Source organism: Bos indicus, chromosome 24 (genome assembly GCF_029378745.1).
Source record: "Bos indicus isolate NIAB-ARS_2022 breed Sahiwal x Tharparkar chromosome 24, NIAB-ARS_B.indTharparkar_mat_pri_1.0, whole genome shotgun sequence".
In the NCBI taxonomy this organism is placed as follows: Eukaryota; Metazoa; Chordata; class Mammalia; order Artiodactyla; family Bovidae; genus Bos; species Bos indicus.
In genome coordinates this window covers 30,041,146-30,066,023 of record NC_091783.1, presented here as the reverse complement: position 1 = coordinate 30,066,023, position 24,878 = coordinate 30,041,146, and the positions used below count along the sequence as shown (strand labels likewise).

Genomic DNA, 24,878 nt, shown 5'->3' with positions numbered 1-24,878 from the left:
AGATTCAACAGGCAGGAAATTAGTAAAGACACAGTTGAATCCTGGGCTTCCCTATTGTGTCTCAGCTGGTGAAGAATCTGCCTGCCATGCCAGAGACCTGGGTTCAATGCCTGGGTTGAGAAGATCCCCTGGACAAAGAAAAGGCTATCCACTCCAGTATTCTGGCCAGGACAATTCCGTGGACCGCATAGTCCATGGGGTTGCAGAGTCAGACACGACTGAGCAACTTTCACTCACTCACTCAGTTGAACTCTATAATACCATCAGTCAACTGGATATAATAGATTTCTACACTATTTTATCTAACAGTGACAAAAATACAGTCTTCTCAAACTCACACAGAACATTCACCAAGATAGACCACCTTCCAGGCCATAAAACAGGCATTAAAAAGTTTAAAAGACTAGAAATCATAAAATACAATATCTGTTCTCAGATCAGAATAGAGTTAAATCAGAAATTGATAACAGAAAGATACATGGAAAAGTCCTGAAATACTTGGAGATTAAATATCATACTTCTAAATAAAATATGCATTGACCAAGAAATCTCAAGAGTAATTTAAAAATATTTTGAATTAAAAGTGAAAACATAACACCAAAATTTATAAGATGAGGGGAATTTATAGCATTTAATACATATTTTATCTAAAATCAATTGTTTATGCAACCTCGGCTGTCAGGGCGTGAGTCCTCCTCCATGTCTACCACCCTCAGCGACGCCTGCATTATGGTCGCCCCACCGCAGCTGCGGGCTCTGCTCTTTGTGATCAATGCACTATTGTGCAAGCGCTGCTACCACGCAGCACTGGCCATGCTTAAGGGCTTCCAGAATGGGGCAGTCTATGGAGCCAAAATCCGGGCCCCTCACGCGCTGGTCATGACCTTTCTTTTCCGGAGTGGCAGCCTCCGGGAGAAGCTGCTTGCCAACCTGCAGGCCACGTACACCCACTCCTGGAACCTGGCCAGGTTTGTGTTCCTCTACAAGGGACTCTGTGCCCTGCAGTCCCACGTCCAGGGTGAGACCTACCAGGCACATTCATAAGTGTCTGCCTTCATCGGGGGCTTGCTGGTGTTTGGAAACAACAGTAACGTCAACAGCCAGATCAGCATGTACCTGCTATCCCGCGTCCTACTTGCCCTGTGCCACCTAGGCGTGGAGAAGGGCTTCATCCCTGAACCCAGGTTGGACCCGTTTCCATGGTTCACAGGGCTGGTGTGGGGGCTGGTGCTGTGGCTCTTCGAGTGCCACCGGCCAACCCTGCAGCCCTCGCTGCAGTCGTCCACGACCTACCTGTATGAGGACAGCAACGTGTGGCACGACCTCTCGGACTTCCTTATCTACAACAAGAGCCAACCCTCCAAGTAACAGGGCCCCCAGGTGCTCAGGAAGGCTCCTGCACCCCAGTCAGGTGATGGAGGTGTCCAGCCGTGGTTTGAGATTGGCTCCACCTGCTAACCATCCCAGAGGCTCCTACCTTTCAAGATCTGGGGTCTCAGACTCTAACTTTTGTTAGCCCAGGGCTCCATTTGGCGAAATGGAAGCACTGATTATCAGTTCTCATTAGGTACTCTTGAATAGTGAAACGAGCCACCGAATCAGGCTGAGGAACCTTGGGCACGGTGATGGCTGCTGACTCTTGAGAGACCAGGGAAGGTCACACCCCACCCTGGGCCTCAGGGATCATCGAGCCCCGACGAGGGCACTGAAGTCTCTTTCTGGTGGGTATGTTCTCTGACTATTCTTCTGTAAAAGAGGGCTTCTGGCTGATGGGCAGTGGGTTGCAAAAATGCATTTTTAGACAATACTCAGTTCCTTGCCTTGGGTGTTCTATTGTAGAAGCTCCAGTGTTTCCACTGTCCCAACAGAAACACAGTGTGGGACATATGTGACTGAGCTTTTTTAGCAGCCACAGTTTTTAAAAAGTGGAGGGAATTCCTGGTGGTCCAGTGGTTAGGACTCCGCTGTCACTGCCAAGGGCATGGGTTCTATCCCTGGTTGGGGAGCTAAGATCCCACATGCCACAAGGTATGGCCAAAAAAAAAAAAAATGTGGGGAGAGAAAGAAGCAGAGGAGATTAACCTTAATTATATCTTTGAACCCAGTATTTCTCAAATGTTATCATTTTAATGTGTATTAAATATAAAATTTAATAAAATATTTTACATTCTATTTTTCTTATACTAAGTCATCAGAATCAGGTGTGTGTTTTACACTTTCAGCATTTTTCAATTTGGACCAGTCACATTTCAAGTGCTCAGCAGCCACATGTGGCTAGTGGCTGCTATATTGGACAGCACAGATTAGAACGTTCTATCCTCGCAGAAAATTCTAGTGGACAGTGCAGATACAGAGCTGGAGGACCTGGGTTTGAGTCCCCACTGGACTGCTGTGTAACCTTGGGGAAGGTTCTTCTCAGAGGCTCAGTTTCTACTAAAGTGAGGATAAACATAATAAAAAAAAAAAATCAATTGTTTAAGTTCCTGCCTTAGGAAACTAGAAAAATACCAAGCAATTTCCAAAGTAAGCAGAAGAACAGAAATAATAAAAAAATAAGAATGGAAATCATGAAATTGAAAACAAGAAGTCAGCAGAGTATCACCAAAACCATAGCTATTTCTTTGAAAAGACCAATAAAATCAGTAATCTCTAGCCAGCCTAATTAAGACTAGTTAAAAGGAAGAGGATACATATTGCTATTATTAGAAATGAAAGAGAGGACATCAGTACCTATCCCATGGAAATTCCAAGGATAATAAAGGAATGTTAGGAACAACTATATGTCTACAAATTTGATAATTTAGGTGAAATGGGCCAATTCCTTGAAAAATACAATCTGCCAAAATTCACATAAGACATGACAATGTGAATAGATTAGGTGTACATCCACCAAAGACACTGTGTCAATAATTAGTAACCTTACAAAACAGAAAGTATCAGGTTCAGATGGGTTCACTGGTGAATTCTATCAAACATTAAAGGAAGAAATTATACCAATTCTCTACATTTTCTTTCAAAAGATAGAAGCAGAGGGAACAATCTCTAACTCAGCCACTGAGGCTAGTACTACACTAATACCAAACAAAGCCAGTATAAAAAAAAAAATTACAGACCAATATCTCTCATAAATGTAGATGTAAAAATATTCAATAAAATATCAGCAAATCAAATCCAACAATGTATAAAAAGAATTATCAATGTATTTCATGACAAGTGGATTTATCCCATGCATGCAAGGCTGATTCAATATTCAAAACTCAATTAATGTAACCCATCACATAAACAGATGAAAAAAGAAACATCACACGAGCATATCTACAGAAGCAGAAAAAGCATCTGACAAGCTCCAACACTCATTCATGATAAAAACTATCAGTAAACCAAGAATAAAGAACTTCCTCAACTTGATAAAGAAAGATACAAAAGACCTCTGGCTAACATGAGAAACCTGCTTTCTCAGTAAGATCAGGAACAAGGCAAGGATGTCTCCTCTCACCACTGCATTTCAACATCATACTGAAAATTCTGATTAATGCAGAAAAATAAGAAAAGGACATAAATGGTATACAAATTAGGAAGGAAGAAATGAAATCATTATTGCTTATAGATGACATAATTGTGTACGTAGAAAATCTGAAAGAACTGCCAAAAAACTTGTGGAACTAATAAGTGATTATAGCAAGGTCATTGGATATAAGATTATTTGTAAAAGTCAACTGCTTGACTATATATCAACAATGAAAAAGCAGAATTTGAAATTAAAAACCAGAATACAATTTATATTCGCTCAGACAATCATGTCTGACTCCTTGTGACCCCATGGACTGTAGCCTGCCAGGCTCTTTTGTCCATAGGATTGTCCTGGCAAGAATCTGGAGTGGGTACTGTTTCCTCCTCCAGGGGATCTTCCTGATCTAGGGATAAAACTCAGATCTCTTACGTCTTCTGCATTGGCAGACGGATTCTTTACCACTAGCACCACCTGAGAAGCCCACAATTTATATTTTCTATAGTTGTTCAGTTGCTAAGTCTTGTCTGACTCCTTGCGGCCCCATGGACTGTAGCATTCTAGGTTTCCCTGTCCTTCACTATCTCCTGGAATTTGCTCAAATTCATGTCCGCTGAGTTAGTGAGCACTCCTCAATTAAATGCTTAGATACAAATCTAACAAAAGATATCCAAGATACATATGAAGAAAAATGCAAAATTCTGATGAAAGAAAACAAAGAACTAAATATATGGAGATATTCCATGTTCATAGATAGGAAGACTCAACATTCCTAAGATGTCAGTTCTTCCCAACTTGTCTATAGATTAATGCAATCCCAATGAAAATCCCAGCAAGTTATTTTATTGTGGATATCAACAAACTGATTCTAAAGTTTATATGAAGAGGTAAAAGATCCAGAATAATAAACATAATAATGAAGGAGAAAAAGAAAGCTGGACAACTGTGACATTACCCAACTTCAAGACTTAATATAAAGAAGCAGTAATCAAGACAGTGTGGTATTGGTGAAAAAATAGAAAAACTGGTCAAAAGAATAAAATAGCAAGATATTTTATTATCTGGAATAATGTTTCCAGATATCTATTTCTGGAATCCCAGAATTAGATTCCCAGAAATATAGTCAACTGGAACAAGTACGGTGCGAGAGGGTATTTTAGACAAGACACAGTGGAACTGCAGTCTGCCCACTCCACCAGCCCTTGCCATTCCACATCGCTGGCCCTCTTGAAACATGAAAAGCAAACCAGAAAATGACTGGACTACAGACATCAGAAGTGGGCAAGGGCAAAGGGGGTGAGGAATGAGAATCAGGCAAACAAAAACTCAGGAAGTATAGTATACATGAGTCCCCTAGAATAAACTCCTTGATAATGAAATCCAGCAATCCACAAGATAAATCAAAATAACTCAGAAAAGGAAACAGCCATGAAAGGACTGATTCTGAGCACTGATTCATTCAATTTAAGTATGAAAATATGAAATAATTGCATAAGAATAAAAATGTAACAAAAAGTCTTAAATGAGGGAAGGGAACTAGAAGGATCCTTCATTGTATTTTTATTTTGTGAACATACAGTAAAACTGATGGAGGGGTATACAGTTCCACGAAGTGTTATAAATGTACAAGGTTCATAAAAAGAATGTTCATCTCTTCTATATTTTATTTTACTGCTTAAGGACTTTTATAAGCGGCTGAATAGATACCACAAAGCAAACAATCAGGGATTCCAATACAAAACACCAAGAAGACTTCTCAGGTAATGAGTAGGTATTTATTTATTTCTGATAACTGTGATTTTGAGTGTAGTTTAGCACACCACTGGTGACAGGTTATAGAGCTCTACTTTGCTATTTCCTCTGTGATTGCAATGTTTGGAATATATACAAATAGAACAACACCATTTTCCATTGTTTGTTACACTGATCCTTTCTGAGACTTTAGGTAAAATGACCTATTAAGCATCATGAATGAAAAATAGTTACATACTTGGGCAAGAGTTCTGCATTCCATGTGCAGGGAATTCAATATACTTATATCTAGAATTACTCCCCTAAGGCACGATCTCTCACGTGGATTTATTATCAAAAGGTTCTATTTGTGCAAATTCTTATTATCATATGTGTATATTCAATAAACTCAGAGTACAAATAGCTTCCAGCTAATAATTACCTAACAAATTGTTCACATAGCTGTTTGCTTTTAAAGCCAAATTCTCATGGAAGTTTGCTTCTCCTATTGCTGTAAATTCAAACAACTTTTAACTTACATTGTTCATGGTCTTAGAACTTTTTTAAAAATATGAAACAACATATATTAATAGTTTAATGAGATCACAAAATTCAGTTACACTCAGCCCTCAAGTCTTAAAAATGTGTCCCTCTTATGGCAGCATGTGTGTTCACTGTCTTACTACTAAAATGTGTATGAGTAGCTTGGAGTGGGGGGTGGGGGGCAGTTGGGGGGAGTGAGTGGGGAGCTCAATGGTATAATAGCTAAAGCTATTATTACCTTTATTTGAACATAGTCCAGACTTTTAAGAATCAACTCTCTCTCCCAAATAATTTACTATTTTTCCCTTATTAAAAACAATCCCAAGTTTTACCTAATTCTCTGTCTTAATAGAAGCTGAAGTTTAATTTCATATCATAGTGAAATTTAGCCTCTAGCCACTATAAACTGGAAGTATCAAGAAACCGATTCTTGAAGATTTTTCAAAAACTCAAATCTCTTCTGCTTGTTAGAATTTCTAATACTTTATGACTAGCATATCAAATGGTACTTCGGTGGCTCAGTGGGAAAGAATTCACCTGCCAATGCAGGTTCAATCCCTGGGTTCATCCCCTGGAGAAGGGAATGGCGACCCACTCCAACATTCTTGCCTGGGAAATTCCCATGGACAGAGGAGCCTGGCAGGCTACAGTCCATGGGGTCAGAAAGAGTTGGACACAACTGAAAACTGGGATCACACAGACACAAATGAAATATAAGGGAAAAGAGCTCTATTGATAGTTTTACCTTTGGTTTATCTTAAGATACAAGAAGATCTACAAGTCCTTTTTCCATCATGTATCAAGACGCACTATTCCACTTATTCTGAATAAGTGCAAGGTACATATCAAAGCAGTCCTAAATGTTATCAGAAAAGTATTCTTACAGGAAGCTGACCTGAAATACCACATCATATCCTTAAATGATAGGAGGAATATCTTGAATATTTACCTTCAAGTTGAAACTTTTCTGAAAAGATATTATTACAAATTCTATAACTCTTAAATAATTTAACCTCTTACTTTGTGCTTCATACAGAACTGACTCTCAGTTTTGACTAAACAGAGAGCTTTGTGTTCTGATACTTGTAAATCTATGATATTGGGCTCTGATATTCCCAGGTGACTCAGTGGTAAATAATTTGCCTACCAATGCAGGAGATGCAGAAGACATGGGTTCTATCCCTGGATGGGAAGATCCCCTGGAGGAGAAAATGGTAATCCACTCCAGTATTCCTGCTGGGAAAATCTCATGGATAAAGGAGCCTGGCTGGGTACAGCCCATGGGGTCACAAAGAGTCAGACACGACTGGGCATGCAAGCAAAAAATTGGGCTTTAAGTACCTGTTTATAATACACAAACACTAACAGTGCTAGTCTGCCTTCTAGATGATGTACAGCTGAGAATCACACTGGATCCTAAATCCTACTGGGGCCTCGGCCAGATCTATTCTACACTGCACACTGCATTCTGCTACGTTGTGGATCTTTCAGTGAAAGTCACCAGTAATCTTACACTCTGTTTTACAGGCAAGCATGTAATGTTAAGCAAAAACAAGGAAGAAGAAAAAACATATTACCAAGTTGCCCAATTACTCCTTAAAATTTCACTTGTTGAAAACTTCTCATATCTAACAGAAAAATGGGAAAAATACTACTGTATCTAATAGCTACTGATCATATCCTATTCCGTATTATCTCCTATATTGCCACTACATATTTTTTAGGATAGCTTTTTCTTAAGTGTGTAAATATAAATTATGGATAATTATGGAATGCTGAATGAAGATATTTAGGTACTTTGAAGAGGACACTTGACTAACTGATCAATGAAACTGCTTTCACCTATGCTAACTCACTTCAACACAATGTGAGAACAACTGCATCTGTTGGAGAGTTGGTTTAAAATCACAGAATAGTTTACCCAATTTTTATTTTGAAAACCATCTATGGAAAATTAGCAGTACTAGCACAGAATCTTTAATTTGATTAAATAATTTTTAACATTTGGCCACATCTTCTTTTTTCTGTTTCCCATATTTAAAAAAAAAAGTTTTTACCAAATCACATGAAAGAAAATGGCAGAGACCATGAAATTTCATCGCTGAGTACTTCAAAGTATATCTTCTCTCCCAAAACACATTCTCCTACATGATCCCAATAGGATTACAGGATTTAACATGAGTGTAATACTACATATGATCTACAACCCAAATCTAGATTCCTTCCAATTGGCCTAATATATTCTCTACAGTTATTTTATTCTCATTCAGAATCTAATCATGAAGGATATATTGCAATTAGTTGCCATTTCTTCAGAAATGCGTGTGCATGCTCAGGCTTGTCCAGCTCTTTGCAACCCCATGGACTGTAGCTGCCTGGCTCCTCTGTTCATGGGATTTCCTAGGCAATACTGGAATGGGTTACCAGTCCCTCCTCCAGGGGATCTTCCTGACCTAGTGACCGAACTCATGTCTCTTGCATCTCCTGCATTGGCAGACAGATTCTTTACCACCGAACCACCTGGGAAGCCTGCCCTTTCTTCTAGTCTCTTTTAATATTCAACAGTTTTCCCAGATTATTTTTAGTGACGCTGACCTTTTCGAAGTGTCCAGGTCAGCTGTATTGAAGAATATCTACCAATCTAGATTTGTCTGATTGTTTCCATAAGGTTAGATTCAGGAGAATCACTTCTGGCAAAATAAATTTAGAGGGGACTGTCGTGTTTTACATGTATACTGTATCAAGAGATATAAATGACATCCGTTTGTCCACTCTTGGTGACATCAAGTGTGGTCCCTTGGATAAGCAGGTGTCTGCTTGTTATCATCCTATAAAAGGACTTTTCCCTCCCTGTACTTAATAAACAATCTGAGGGCTGACATGTAGAGTTAGTGTGACCATCCTGTCCCCATCAACCATTCACCCAGGGGTGGATTATCCTTTGATTATTCTTGTAACAGTAGTTGCAGAAAGTGGCTTTATAGTTCTAGCCTCTATTGTAATCTTTTGCTTATACTCTTCAATAACACAGCTTTTCCTTCTGTTTACCGAATCTACGCACTCTATGGGCTCATGGATTCTTATTCAATGTGTCCTAATCCATAACATACATTAATACTTTTTATCTTCAAATGATACACAAGTTCGGCCAGTGGGTACCCCTAAAACCTTGCTCTTATGTCCTTATGTGTGTCTACCTGCTTTTGAGCAATTCCTTGTTTTTTGGGGACAAAATATCCCAGGCTTAACTGATACTCCTCTAAAGTAGTTCAATCAAGTAGGCTTTACATAAAAATAAGACTAATTCAATTTTAATGCAGTGATTTGAATTGAGGCACAAACAATTAGAATAGTACCCAGAACACAGTAGGTGCCAGGCAGTATGATAGGTGTCTTCCTTAACTAGTTTTGACACAGTTCGAAGCTTCTGTGCAATTCATAAAAATTCAGACTTTAACAACATAGATTTTTATGTTGCTCTTTCAAATTCATCTATTTATTATTTTAATCTTTGTTCTCCTTCATTTTGTTTATTTCCACATGGAAATCATATAGATAGGAAAACTCCAAAGGATTTTCTTTTTCTTTTCTCCAATGTGGTATAATCTTAGATCACTGACTAATGCCAAAACATGCACAAACAGCACAGCGTAAATCCCCCATATAGTAAAGCCTTTTACAATTCCTGAATTTATCAAGGGAAATAATGTAAAGAAATGTCTGGCCTTTTTTTTTTTTGGTAAAAAATTCAGTAGACCAACCTCATTTTATAAGCAAATGTAGCACTAGTGAAGTTACCTCTGAATGAATCACTGAGAGGAAAGAGAAACTGAAGAAGAGTGTGATATTTGAAGAGGTCACAAAGCAAGTAAAATAGGGGGCCTTGTAGCCTTCAAGTTATTTATTTATGTATTTATCTTAGAACGTGTGGGTGGGTGTGAGGTGTGTGCTTGTGTGTCGTACATGTGTATGCATGTGCACACTGGGGGTTAAAGACAGGATGCCCGGCTAACATTTATTCAACAAAGACTTACTGTACTTCCACTGAGTGAGCACTGCCATGTTTTCCAGGAATATAAGGACCCAGATAACTAGACAGGTCCCTCCCTTAGGAATGAATTAAACAGTTTCATAGATAAATGTGAATTTGCAACTAGCTGAGATGAGGGATGTGCATGTGAACTCAGTTGCTCAGTTGGATCCAACTCTTTGTGACTCCATGGATGGGAGCCCTCCAGGCTCCTCTGTTTCTGGAGTTTTCCAGGCAAGAATATGGAGTGGGTTGCCATTTCCTTCTCCAGGGGATCGTCTCAACCCAGGAATTGAACCCACATCTCCTGTATTGGCAGGTGGATTCTTTACAACTGAGCCACCTGTATACATAAATATATATCCATATTTATAAATATATATTTATAAGCATATATATAGATAAATAAATCCATATTTATATATGGATATATAAAAATGGATACTATATGTATATATAAATATGGATACATGTATGCAAACAAATACAAAACCAAATATACATCTGTGTATATTATAAGGGGATTTGGCTCAGTCTAGGACATTAGCAAGGATCACCTGAGGAAGGGCCATTTGGGTTGACATCTGAGTCAACCAAGAGTGAACTAGCCAATGTTTGGGTACCTGGGTTTATAGATGTGAGAATGGGAGAGAGCAGAGAGACTCAGAGCAACTGGAAGAAAGACAAGCAGCTGAAGTAGAAGGAAGGAGTGGAGATACTGACATGAAACTGGAGGAGCACAATTTTGGTCTTTATCTTAAAGCAACAGCAATCCATTTAGGTGGCATGTGTAGCTGAGGGAGTGACAGTTATCATATTTGCATCTTGAAAATCTCCTCTCATGTTACTGGAGGATGGATCTGGAGGGGGAGCAATATGGATGCCACACAATGGATGGGGAAAGCTGAGACTTGGGTGAGGAACCGAGGAAGGTATGCAACATCCTTTGAAGGGAACAATCAATGACTGGGTGAGAGCTTTGATATGGAGTGGATGGAGAAGGAACGTCAAAGATAAAATCCAGACTGGGAGCTGGGGAATCCTGGGGGTTGAGGTGAGATGGGCAGAGACTACAAGGTTGATTCTGACATATGTTTCATTTGATGTTTAAGATGGGCAGGAAGAAATACAAAGTACAGAGCTGGATTTATACATGGAGAATTTAGAGGGACTTTCAGAGCCATAATCAGGTTTTGTAGAGTGCTCTGAATAAAATATATGCCCGTAATTTCAAGGAATCTTTTTGGACAGCATGTGATAGTTACAGGTTGGGAAAACTAAAGGTGAATCAAAGTTCTAAGGTTCTAGATGAACAACCTCTGCTACTCGAGAGTTCAGCCATTTGTAAATCTATCTCTATTCTAAATGCTGTCATAACTTCGCGATCTGCAAAATCTGGAAATATGATTTGCTAGACCTTTTAGCAAGTGACACATATATATATACATATATGCACATATATATACACACATATAGAAATATACATATATACAATTAGCAAGTGAAAGCTAGCTAGCTATACCAAAGTCACAAAAGTGATAATGTAAGTCCAGAATTAATATTTAAAATATTTAATAATACGTATAACTTGGGCTCCGATCACAAATAACAAGACCATAACAGTGCATTCAACTGAATGCCAAGCCCATCACAGTAACAGAATCTCATTCTCTGATGGGAAAAATTCCTAACTGAAAGTAAAGTAGAAATATTAGAAGGTAAAATACTTCTAATATTTAACACTAGAATAACATTGGTAGTTACTGCTTTTAGTCCAATAATGTCACTAACATCTAAACATATTTGAAATCTAAAACACTAAAGAATCTAGTTATTAAAAGAAATACACCCAGTTAGTGTAGTCATGTAGTAAAAGAAATGTTCAGGATACGTATGAAAATGGGAAAGACAACTTTGCCAATTCAAATGAAGAACATCACACTTACTCCTGCATTGAGAAAACTGATTTGGGGCAGGGGAGAGAGAGAAAACTACCCTTATACTAATCTACTCTCCAAGGGTGCTGTGGGAAAATCAAACTTATTTAGAGAGATATTTCTAAAAATTTGTGCTCACATTTTAATTTTGAAATCACTTGTCTAAGTATGTGATCAATGTCATCATTTTATCTAAATCTTTGTATCTGCTTAAAGTAACCTATTTGTAAGGCCTCCCCAGACAGCCATTTTGTTTTTTTGCATTTCTTTTCTATGGGAATGGTCTTGATCCTGTCTCCTGTACAATGTCATGAACCTCATTCCATAGTTCATAAGGCACTCTATCTATCAGATCTAGGCCCTTAAATCTATTTCTCACTTCCACTGTATAATCATAAGGGATTTGATTTAGGTCATACCTGAATGGTCTAGTGGTTTTCCCTACTTTCTTCAATTTAAGTCTGAATTTGGCAATAAGGAGTTCATGATCTGAGCCACAGTCAGCTCCTGGTCTTGTTTTTGCTGACTGTATAGAGCTTCTCCATCTTTGGCTGCAAAGAATATAATCAGTCTGATTTCGGTGTTGACCATCTGGTGATGTCCATGTATAGAGTCTTCTCTTGTGTTGTTGGAAGAGGGTGTTTGTTATGACCAGTGCATTTTCTTGGCAAAACTCTATTAGTCTTTGCCCTGCTTCATTCCGTATTCCAAGGCCAAATTTGCCTGTTACTCCAGGTGTTTCTTGACTTCCTACTTTTGCATTCCAGTCCCCTATAATGAAAAGGACATCTTTTTTGGGTGTTAGTTCTAAAAGGTCTTGTAGGTCTTCATAGAACCGTTCAACTTCAGCTTCTTCAGCGTTACTGGTTGGGGCATAGACTTGGATTACTGTGATACTGAATGGTTTGCCTTGGAAACGAAATGAGATCATTCTGTCATTTTTGAGATTGCATCCAAGTACTGCATTTGGGACTCTTTTGCTGACCATGATGGCCACTCCATTTCTTCTGAGGGATTCCTGCCCGCAGTAGTAGATATAGTGGTCATCTGAGTTAAATGCACCCATTCCAGTCCATTTAAGTTCGCTGATTCCTAGAATGTTGACATTCACTCTTGCCATCTCTTGTTTGACCACTTCCAATTTGCCTTGATTCATGGACCTGACATTCCAGGTTCCTATGCAATATTGCTCTTTACAAATAGCTGTGAAAAGAAGAGAAGCGAAAAGCAAAGGAGAAAAAGAAAGATATAAACATCTGAATGCAAAGTTCCAAAGAATAGCAAGAAGACATAAGAAAGCCTTCTTCAGCCATCAATGCAAAGAAATAGAGGAAAACAACAGAATGGGAAAGACTAGGGATCTCTTCAAGAAAATTAGAGATACCAAAGGAACATTTCATACAAAGATGAGCTCGATAAAGGACAGAAATGGTATGGACCTAACAGAAGCAGAAGATATTAAGAAGAGATGGCAAGAATACACAGAAGAACTGTATAAAAAAGATCTTCACGACCCAGATAATCACGATGGTGTGATCACTGACCTAGAGCCAGACATCCTGGAATGTGAAGTCAAGTGGGCCTTAGAAAGCATCACTACGAACAAAGCTAGTGGAGGTGATGGAATTCCAGTTGAGCTATTCCAAATCCTGAAAGATGATGCTGTGAAAGTGCTGCACTCAATATGCCAGCAAATTTGGAAAACTCAGCAGTGGCCATAGGACTGGAAAAGGTCAGTTTTCATTCCAAACCCAAAGAAAGGCAATGCCAAAGAATGGTCAAACTACTGCACAACTGCACTCATCTCACATGCTAGTAAAGTAATGCTCAAAATTCTCCAAGCCAGGCTTCAGCAATATGTGAACCGTGAACTTCCTGATGTTCAAGCTGGTTTTAGAAAAGGCAGAGGAACCAGAGATCAAATTGCCAACATCCGCTGGATCATAGAAAAAGCAAGAGAGTTCCAGAAAAACATCCATTTCTGCTTTATTGACTATGCCAAAGCCTTTGACTGTGTGGATCACAATAAACTGTGGAAAATTATGAAAGAGATGGAAATACCAGACCACCTGACCTGCCTCTTGAGAAACCTATATGCAGGTCAGGAAGCAACAGTTAGAACTGGACATGGAACAACAGACTGGTTCCAAATAGGAAAAGGAGTATGTCAAGGCTGTATATTGTCACCCTGCTTATTTAACTTATATGCAGAGTACATCATGAGAAACGCTGGACTGGAAGAAACACAAGCTGGAATCAAGACTGCTGGGAGAAATATCAATAACCTCAGATATGCAGATGACACCACCCTTATGGCAGAAAGTGAAGAGGAACTAAAAAGCCTCTTGATGAAAGTGAAAGTGGAGAGTGAAAAAGTTGGCTTAAAGCTCAACATTCAGAAAACGAAGATCATGGCATCTGGTCCCACCACTTCATGGGAAATAGATGGGGAAACAGTGGAACAGTGTCAGACTTTATTTTTCTGGGCTCCAAAATCACTACAGATGGTGACTGCAGCCATGAAATGAAAAGACGCTTACTCCTTGGAAGGAAAGTTATGACCAACCTAGATAGCATATTCAAAAGCAGAGACATTACTTTGCCAACCAAGGTCCGTCTAGTCAAGGCTATGGTTTTTCCTGTGGTCATGTATGGATATGACAGTTGGACTGTGAAGAAGGCTGAGCATCGAAGAATTGATGCTTTTGAACTGTGGTGTTGGAGAAGACTCTTGAGAGTCCCTTGGACTGCAAGGAGATCCAACCAGTCCATTCTGAAGGAGATCAGCCCTGGGTTTTCTTTGGAAGGAATGATGCTGAGCTGAAACTCCAGTACTTTGGCCACCTCATGCGAAGAGTTGACTCATTGGAAAAGACTCTGATGCTGGGAGGGATTGGGGGCAGGAGGAGAAGGGGACGACAGAGGATGAGATGGCTGGATGGCATCACTGACTCGACGGATGTGAGTCTGAGTGAACTCCGGGAGTTGGTGATGGACAGGGAGGCCTGGCGTGCTGCAATTCATGGGGTTGCAAAGAGTCGGACATGACTGAGCGACTGATCTGATCTGAAAGTAACCTATAACTGAGTCATAGCTTTAATCCCATTCGTTACAAAAAAGACAAGTTAAGTGAGGTTTGAACTCCTGAAACTAAGGCAGTAGTAAGCGTAACGTTCTTCATTTGAATCGGCAAAGTTGTCTTTCCCATTTCCACGTGTATGGTGAACATTTCTTTTACTACATGACTACACTAACTGGGTGTGTTTCTTTTAATATATAGATTCTTTAGTGTTTTAGATTTCAGTTTAGGGGAGTATTGAGGTCCTAAGGTGAAAGGAGACACTATGATTGGAATGTGTTCTGTTTATTCTGACAAAGAAGGTTTTCTCTTGTGTGGCACTATTACAGGTACAAAGAGGAGGAAGGGCTTCTCTTTGACAATCTTTGCCTCCGTTCTGTGCAAGAGTAAAAAGCACACCAAGAACAGGCAGATATCCCAATAAAACTGCGCTGTCTATAAAGATCTTTGTGTTGCTGAAATGAAAAAAGCTCCTTATTTTCCTTATCACTGCCACAATCCAACCCCCTCAATTTCATCTTCCCTCAATCCCACTGTACCAGTAGGTTCTTATTAGAAATTGTAACAAAAGTGGATCAAAATGAGTTAGAGGTCAGTTTGAATGTTGAACTATTCAATTGACCAAGAAGCTTCCAGTAAGAATGAACACTATACAGCAAAATAATCATAGATCAAATTGTGTTTTGTACAATTCCCTCATCCCTTTTGTAGCAAAAGCTGCCGCTCTTGACTGGGTAAAACATGCCCTTCTATGTAAAGAATCTTGTGATTGTGTCAAAGCAACAAGTTATTCACACACACATACACATACTGTGATTTCAGTCTTACCTGTTAAAGAGCTTGCATTAAAAACTTTCTTTCTTTCTTTAAAAAGATTAAGTAAAAAAGAGTAAGACATATAATGTTACAAAAGACACCTTAGAGGAACTCACCACGGAATTTAAGGAAAAACAAATCTTCCTTACAATTTGGCAAATTCAAGATGCTTGCAGTAGCTAACACTGAAATGACATTTTCTAATAACTCAGTTCCCAAGAGCAGGTCTTACATTATGGTCTAGTAAACAAACCAGAAGTAAGAAAATTTGAGTTCCACTCTCAATTTCCTCCTTGCTTCTGGGATCCCATACTCTCTCATAAGTTGTGTATGTGGGCAATCTTCAGAAGTCTCTAGTCTCTCTGCAACACTATATATTACACAAGAGGAGATGTCGGTGTGTTTTCAGTGTGGAAACAGCACACAGACAAAACACACCTAAGACAGACAACAGAATTGTCTACACCTCTGCTTCTCTAGCTCAGGGGCAAATAATCCGCTCGCCAATGCAGGAGACATGGGCTCGACCCCTGGGTTGAGAAGCTCCCCTGGAAAATCCCATGCACAGAGGAGCCTGGTGGGCTACAGTCCATGGGGTCACAAAGAGTCAGATATGACTGAGCACTCAGTATATATGAACCCCACCTCCAACTCTCATATGCCAGCACAGGACATACTTAACCAAAGTAATGCAAAATAATTCTAATACAACAGTTTATTTGCATTGGTAACAAATTTTGGCCTCTGCTATGGACATACTTCACAGCACTATGTTTTATGATGCAACTTCCAATACTGGACCAGCGCAGTTCTTTGCTTGCATAAGCATGTTTCAAGGGCATTAAAAATATAATATCAAATAATGCCTCCTTTTCCTATTTTTCGGTGCCTGAAATTTTGTACGTATATAACGTATATAACATGTACATCTATAACATATGCATGCATATACACACATGTGTGTGCATGTATATATTGTCTGTCTATACAGAAGCCTTCAATGCTTTCTGGAGATATGCCTTTACACAAGGTTAAGGTGTGGGAGAAGTAAAATATCCAGCTTATTAGTTTGTTGACATTCACAGTCACCAATAAAAGATAGATTCCTAAGAGAAATAAAGAAGTAGTAAATCTGGGTGGGGGGCTCCCTGGTGGCTCAGATGGTAAAGAATTGGCCTCTAATGCAGGAGACCCAAATTTGACCTGTGGGTTGTGAAGATCTCCTGGAGAAGGGAATGGCCACCCACTCCAGTATCCCATGGACAGAGGAGCCTGGTCGGCTATAGTCCATGGGGTCGCAAAGAGTTGGACATGATGGAGCAACTAGCATACACACTTTATAAAGGTGAGAGAGAGAAAAAGATCAGAACATGAACTTGAGTTTGATGGGCAGTGAAATTTGTAATACTGGTCCACTAAAGGCAGAGACCAGTAAACAATGGGATGGTCCCACTTAAAAGAAGTAAGGATTGGGTGAGGGTATGAAAAATAACCCATGCCATCATAAAAATCTTGTTTATCTATATGTACTGTTTTTCAGATTCTTTTCCCTTGTAGGAATTACTAACACAACATTGTAAATCAACTATAAATATATTTTTTATATAAATTTTATTTTTAAACTTCAACTATATTTTAATAAAAAATGAATAATTTTTTTTTAAACCTGACAATCTTGTTAATCTAGCCCTGTGACTCTCATCAGGGCCAGACTGCCCCTAAAGAATATTTTGGGAAGGATTTGAGGTTTGTCACATCATTAAGGGAGGGGTGTTCTGTTCATTCTTAGGGACTTTTTGATGAAGAATTTCCCCTAAATATCTCAAACAACAGGCTTCCCTGGTCGTTCAGCTGGTAAAGAATCCACCAGCACTGCAGGAGACCCTGGTTCAATTCCTGGGTCAGGAAGTTCCCGTGGAGAAGGGATAGGCTACCCACTCCAGTATTCTTGGGCTTCCCTGGTGACTCAGATGGTAAAAAATCCACCTGCAATGCAGAAGACCTGGATTCGATCTCTGGGTTGAGGAGATCCCCTGGAGGAGGGCATGGCAACCCACTCCAGTATTCTTGCCTGGAGAATCCCCATGGACAGAGGATCCTGGCGGGCTACAGTCCATGGGGTCACAAAAAGCCAGACACGACTGAGCGACCAAGCACACAGCACATCTCAAACAACATGCAGTGTTGCTTCCCAGCTGGCTCAGTGATAAAGAATCCATCTGCCAAGCAGGAGACCCGGGTTCGATCCCTGGGTCAGGAAGAGCCCATGAAGAAGGAAATGGCAATCCACTCCAGTATTCCTGCCTGGGAAATTTCATGGACAGAGGAGCCTGACAAGCTACAGTCCATGGTGTTGCAAAGAGTTGGACACAACTTAGTGACAAGCAGTGTTCCCCTGAACTAAATTTGTAATGAATATCAACTTGCAGAATCTGGTACATAATCATAACTAAGCATTTTAAAGGAATTTCCACCAAAACCCTGGTGGCTTACAGCAAGGCTGCAGTGAGTAATAATTCAATCATTTTGTAAAATCTTTCTCCTAAATCTAGAATTAATCAACTACAATATTAATAGAAAATAAACTGAAAAGGGCAGCATCAGCACTGTCAATAATTTCCATTGTGGAAATATTGTATTTGTCTTTATTGATGATATGGTAGGTAGTCTGCAGAGTCCCTTGACATACAGTTCACATTAGTAACAAGGGGGAAACGTCACATAAAGCAGTGTGGGGATTTTGGTGGAACAGTATTAACAATATTTAGTTTCTCATTTGCAAAATATCACACTTCCACGTTTTCTCCATTCTGACTGTCTATAACGTGACTTGGCATATTTTTCCTACAACAATTACCATCATTTTCTTCTCTCTGTTATCATATACAAATGTCTGGCTTATAAAAGTAGCTAATGCTACTTTTAGTCTAGTCTCCTTTCATTTCCTGTACTCCCTGTATGGAAGGTCTTCTGATGTTTTTATTTGTGTTAAATCCAAATGTATTCATTATATAAACATACAAGCAAGCTTCTGACCTCTTTACTGTGCTCCAGTGAAGTTACCCTTAAACACTAGCACAGTGAAATGCACATTGTACAACAGATTATTTTTATTTTATTGCTCCTTTTCATGACAGATATATTCAGTGATCATATTATTGATGAATTACATTTCAAGACACCAAGGGGGTGACCCAAAATATCTGTTATTAAGAGGAAGACAGGGGTTCCCTTGTGGCTCACTGAATAATCTACCTGCCAGTGCAGGAGACACAGGTTCAATCCCTGGTCTGGGAAGATCCCACATGCCTTGGAGCAACTAAGCCTGTGCACCACAACTACTAAGCCAGTACTTTAGAGCCCAGGAGCCATGAGGACTGATCGCACGTGTCGCAACTATTGAAGCCCTCTCGCCCTAGGGCCCGCGCTCCACAAGAGAAGCCACCGCAATGAGAAGCCTGCACACTACATCTAGAGTTGCCCCCACTTCCTGCAGCTAGGGAAAAACCCGTGAAGCAACGAAGACCCAGCACAGCCAAAAATAAATCAATATATATATATATTTTTAAAAAGAGGACAAGAGTCTAAGAGGGTTGAGGACTACAGTTTGGTCCAGAGTGAATGACAGTCAATGATGGAAGACAGAAAACCTACAAGGCTCCTGTGTGTCCCTCTGTACCACTTCACTTCCTCTCGTGTACAGCCGACACCGGATGGCCAGAAAGAGTTAACTTCCCCATCCAGCTACTACTCTTAAGTCAAGGGAGCTGGACGAGGAGTGAGTCTAGTTTCCAGTATCTGCTCTGCCACTAACCACCGGAGTGACCTTCAGCAGCTCACCAGGATGGCTGCGGGCCCCTATCTCCTTAACTGTAACATAAGGGCACTGGAATAAACTGCTCTTAAGGTCCTTTCCAGCTCTATCACAAAATGCATAATTTTGATTCCAAGATTTAGGCACTGCTCAGAAGAAACTGATTCCTTTAATAAATGTATATAAAATAAATCCTGTGGGTGTGAATTATCTTTCCAACCACAATGTATATTTTCAAGTACTCAGTCAAGTTTTCTAAAAAGTGTCATGTCTTATGAAAAACAAAAATGCCCTCTTAAAAAAGAAGCACCCCTACACTTGATAGAGCCAGCACATTTATTAGGAGAACAGAATCACCAATCTGAAGGGGACAGCTACTTTTCCAGTTCCATCCTGCTTACTGTTGTAAAAGTCAGAGTTTTATGTTTTGCTTTGAATTCTTGAAATAAAAACGATCTTATCTATCTGCCTAGCCAATCATATATTCTGGCAGCTTTAACCTTCTTCATAGAGGGCTTTTTAAATTGTAATAGTCCACAGAGATAACAATTCAACAAAATCTATATACAACTGAACACTGACCACAGAGGAGGTGTTTAAGAGCAAGTGCTATGGTGTGAATCAACTTCTTGTCCAAGTAACTATTTCATCTACAACCAATTTTGCCCTGGAGCTTTTGAAAAACACAATAGAAATCTGTTAAATTGGCGGTCTTGCTGAACTTCAACTACTTTTATCTACCAGGTCCTCCATAACAATAGGTATTCGAGAGCTTCTTTTTGATAAAATTTTGATTTGGAGCCTAGGTGCAGAGAGCAAATGGACCAAATTCCTTATTCTGATGACAACTTGCTATCTTTGCTTTTGAAACATATGCATAAAAATAAGGCATCAGAGTATTACCTTAACATATACACATGTGCATGCTTTAGGAAAATTCCAGGCTTAAAAAAATTCAGTTTGGTGAGATTTAAAAATTAGAATATTTCTAGTTGGTTTTCTGAAGCACCTATTATCTTCTGAAAACACCATAATCACCTCTGTTACATACAAAGTGGGGATGAATTTCTCAAATTTTGATCGAAGGGCTTTTTCTAGGAACACATCTAATCCTTAACACAAATGAATTAAGTAGGTATGGAATCAAGCCTTGGTCACCTGTCTGAGAGTGATATACAATTTACTGCAAAGTTTTCATAGCAGGTTTGCTTGTTTCTGTCACCTAGCTTGTTTCTGGGCAAGTTGTCCATGTGCCCCCCACCTTATAAATCAGTTTTTGCATTTGAGATATGTAAGCTCATTTAAAAATTAACCTAAACCAAACAAAGTAATTAGAAAGGCAACTTGCCCACAGTAACAATGAATATCTTTTTTGAAGTCAAACATACAATACATTCCAAAGACAAATGACTTTTTAAGTAACGATGATTTTGGATTATCTTTGCCTCTATTCCTCTCATTAACATGAATAATTTAGAGTGCTTACTATATGTGATGAAGCTGTTCCCCCTCCATAATTCATTTTTAGTACAAAGAAAAATAAGATGTAACACAGCCTTATGTTTTTCCAAAGGTATAAATTAGACCATATTTTTTAAAAGCAACTTTACTTTCCAAATTATCTATAGTTTGGGTTCATTCTTTTCAAGGCTATCCTGGGAACAAGTAAGGAGAGTCTTGTGCTTTCAAGGCTAGGGCAGTACAGGGCAGTGTAGCAGGTAAGAGGGCGGAAATCAACCTCCTCTGGCTCCTGATACTCTTCCAAGTAGGCATCAATTATTTGAAAAATGTGAGCAAGACTGCCAGTATCTTTTTTCTTAAAAATATGAAAGTGCTTTGGGACATTACACCCAGATTTGAGTAAAAAGAAATTCCCAACGTTTTGAACACACTGAAGGAACAATATTTTTATTATTATGCAACTTTGATTTTAAGTAATAAAAATATCCTAATATTGCGGTTCCAGCTAAAGCAAACATCCCTCAAATGGGAGAGCATTTCAGGATTGGGCGTAGAAGGACTCAAAACCTCAAATCTTACTTTAATGAGGACATGAACAAAACTAAGAGTGTGACTCTATATGCTGATTATATACAAACTCATCCAGATCTCCTAACACAAATCTAAAGAAAACTATGTAGACATATTTTATTCATATCCGATACAATACTCTACATTATGCATACCCAATATTTGTGCAGGAAATAACATGTACATCCTAAGTCTACTTAATTTGGGGTTTGGAATATTACATGTCTCCCATTTTGACAATTCTTCCTGGGAAGATGTTATATCCTTCTGGAAACCACACTAATTTTCAGGAGTCATGGGACTGTTTAAGGCACTGCTTGAGAGCCCCTATGCTACCCTTGTGACCAGGAAGAAAAGGAAAGAAAGTCATCAGAAGAGGCCTGCAGCTGTACTAATTCTCAGCCTCTTGCTGGTAACAAAAAGGTGGGGGCCGGGAGGGAAGAGCAATGAGATTTCACTGGCGTATACACCAGCCTTGGCCAAAGGCTTTCCAACTTTTTTGATTTCTTCTTTCATTGAAAATAAAATGAGAGGAGCTTACAGGGTAATCAGCCAAACACAACAGTTGCTGAACTTGGGTCAAGACCAGATACCATAGTAGCTTTAGGGATATTCATGGAAATGTATGAAATGAGGATGTATGTTTTGATACCTGTGAAAATAAACCACTGGGCTTTAAGTGAGTGGGAGAGAACAGATGGTTGGTAATGATTTAAAACATTTATGTTTTTGGACTGTCACCAAGCCTCTGTATTAAAAAATATGGTGTTGTAGTCAATACATATCAACAACTCTCTGCAAGGCTCATTTTCTGAAGGATGCTACTATAATAAAAGACATGAAACCTATATGAGGCCAGAGGAAAATCCTCCTCGTTTTCTCAAGTCATTCAATGCATGTTATTTCTTACGCAAGATATTTGATCAAAATGTTTCTGTGTGATGAGAGGACTTAAAATTTTCCTCAACAGTTGAGTCAACTACCAGCGCTCATGTATTGTATTCTTTTTGGCTGCGTGGGATAGAACTGTAATTTTGTTCTGTATATCTGATTCACGCTGATTTGAAGCCCCTTAAAAAAAAACAAAACAAAAAACCAACAACCCTCTGAGCAATCATAAAATCTGGGAGTCCAAGATACCCTTGCCCATGAAAAACAGTAACAATCTCCTTATCCTCAATTTGGGAGCCAGGCATATGGTATTATAATTATGTACTGGAACCTGCAGGTGCCAGGCCACCCAACTAGGAAGACAGATAAATATCCACTCACACTGTATTTTAGTGTATACACACACACACACACACACACACACACACATATATATGTCAGCCTAAAAGAAGCCTACATCCTGTCCTTTAAACTCAATGGAATTGTGACAAACACAGATAAAACTGTATACAGAGGGATTAATGCAATGTTTGCGGTTAAACTTAAAAAATAAGTACTGCTAAATGATATTCTTAGTTACTAGAAAAACTGCTAAAGGAGAGTCCTATGAAAGCCCCAGAGTCCCTTGGACTGCAAGGAGATCCAACCAGTCCATTCTGAAGATCAGCCCTGGGATTTCTTTGGAAGGAATGATGCTAAAGCTGAAACTCCAGTACTTTGGCCACCTCATGAGAAGAGTTGACTCATTGGAAAAGACTCTGATGCTGGGAGGGATTGGGGGCAGGAGGAGAAGGGGACGACAGAGGATGAGATGGCTGGATGGCATCCCTGACTCGACGGACGTGAGTCTGAGTGAACTCCTGGAGTTGGTGATGGACAGGGAGGCCTGGCGTGCTGCGATTCATGGGGCCGCCAAGAGTCGCCAAGAGTCGGACACGACTGAGCGGCTGAACTGAACTGAACTGATGAAAGCCCCACCGTGTTTGGATTTGGTCGTGAGAACAGAATGGGGGGAAAGTCACACCAGCGCAGGCTCTGTAGGATTTCCTTCGTAACCCTTTGAAGACCCTGGGAACGGTTCAGGACCGGTTTGCGGGTGGGAGGGAGTTGGGGGCGGACCTGCAGGAAGAGGAGGAAGACCCGCGGCCGCTCCAGCATGGCTCCTGTGAACTTAGTTGGAAATAACTCCTGACAGGTATCAAAAACGACAACCTCGAGCCTCCTAACAGAAACACGCGGATGAGCGGGATGTGGGGACGGGGCAGAAGAGAGAGCGGGGGGCCGTGTGAAAGTGACAGCTGGGGCCACAAAGCCACCGCGCAGCTTCTACTCCCCCCAGCCCACTTCGATCTTCCTCCCCAGGGCGCCCCCAACCCCTCGGTCCGGCCCGGCCCGATGGAATCTGGGCTCCCACATGGCCCGCGGCCTCAGCAGGAGTCTCTGCGTGGTCTCGGAGTTTGGGACAGATGCAAAAAGGGGGTACCCCAGCAGAGATGCTCTTCTTGGTGCCAGACACGCCGGAGGACCGGATAAACCGGCAGCACATACTCGAGACCGCTCCTTCTGGTGTCTTCTTTCCAGTCTCGGCCCGGAGCGGGGGCTCCACGCGAACCCCGGGTAGCAGGGTGCCCCGCGGAGCCCAGGAATCCAGCACAGGTAGCTCCCAAGTTTTCAGGCATCCTTCCTCCTCCTCCGGCCCTCCCCAAGTCTTCGCACCCCCTTCATCTCCCGGATCCTCCCTCCCCTCAGCACAGTCAATAAAGTGAGCGGGAGTGGGTTCAAATGGGGCGGGGGTTGGGATTAGAGGTAGAAAGAAAAGATGCCTCCCGCAGAGGTGAAGCACTTGGAAAGGGGAGATGCACTTTCCGCACACCCAGACCTCTCTCCGCAGGGAACTAGCGGCGCCCTGCAATCTCGGTCCCCGTCCCTCCCAATCCCGGACCCCTGCTCCCCTACGCGCCGATCCCCCGCAGGTACCTCGCAGGCGGCGCGGGCAGCGGAGGGCGCCGGCAGGTAGTGCTTTCGTGGAAGCGGAGCTTCGGCCGGAAAGTTCCCCGATCTCCGGGGCAAACTCTCGCGGACTCCGCCCCGCCGCGGAGCCGCCGGGTGGGTAGGCAGCAGCGCTGAGCTGGAGCCGGGGATGCGCGGAGCCCGCCGCTCGCGCGCGTCCGTCAGCCGGGCTGGGGCTGCGGCGCCGCCTGGGCTCCCGGCCGCCCCCGCCCCGCCCCGCCCCGCGGCTCCGCCCCCCGCGTCCGCCCGGCACCCGGAGCCCCTCATCCCCCAGACTTGCGCGCCGCCTGCCAGGCCTGCCAGCTCGCCGGCCTCCCGGTCTCCGCCTTCGTCGCTCTCCGTGCGGCTCACTTTGTGGCCTCACCTCTGCTGGCCGCGTGCCCTCTTTCCCAGCCGCAGGGCTCCGGTGCCACCCATTCTTGGTCCAGGGAGTGATGGTCTCTGGCGTTTGTTGCCTAAATCACCTTCTCTTCACCTCTGCACTGATT

At 41.0% G+C, this 24,878-nt stretch overlaps 1 protein-coding gene and 1 pseudogene across 3 annotated transcripts in view; one reads left to right on the top strand and one right to left on the bottom strand.

Moving 5' to 3' along the window:
- Positions 1 to 24,575, bottom strand: part of CHST9 (carbohydrate sulfotransferase 9) — a 284,083-nt gene extending 259,508 nt beyond the window's left edge. For 2 of the 3 annotated variants that reach the window (XM_070778778.1, XM_070778777.1), the window contains exon 1: positions 24,358 to 24,575. The gene's annotated coding sequence lies outside the window, so the exon portion shown is untranslated. The remainder of the gene's footprint in view (positions 1 to 24,357) is intronic. The other variant, XM_070778775.1, reaches the window with a different exon arrangement.
- LOC109577764 (peroxisomal membrane protein 4-like) lies at positions 624 to 1,441 on the top strand (annotated as a pseudogene).
- Positions 24,576 to 24,878: the final 303 nt, after the last annotated feature.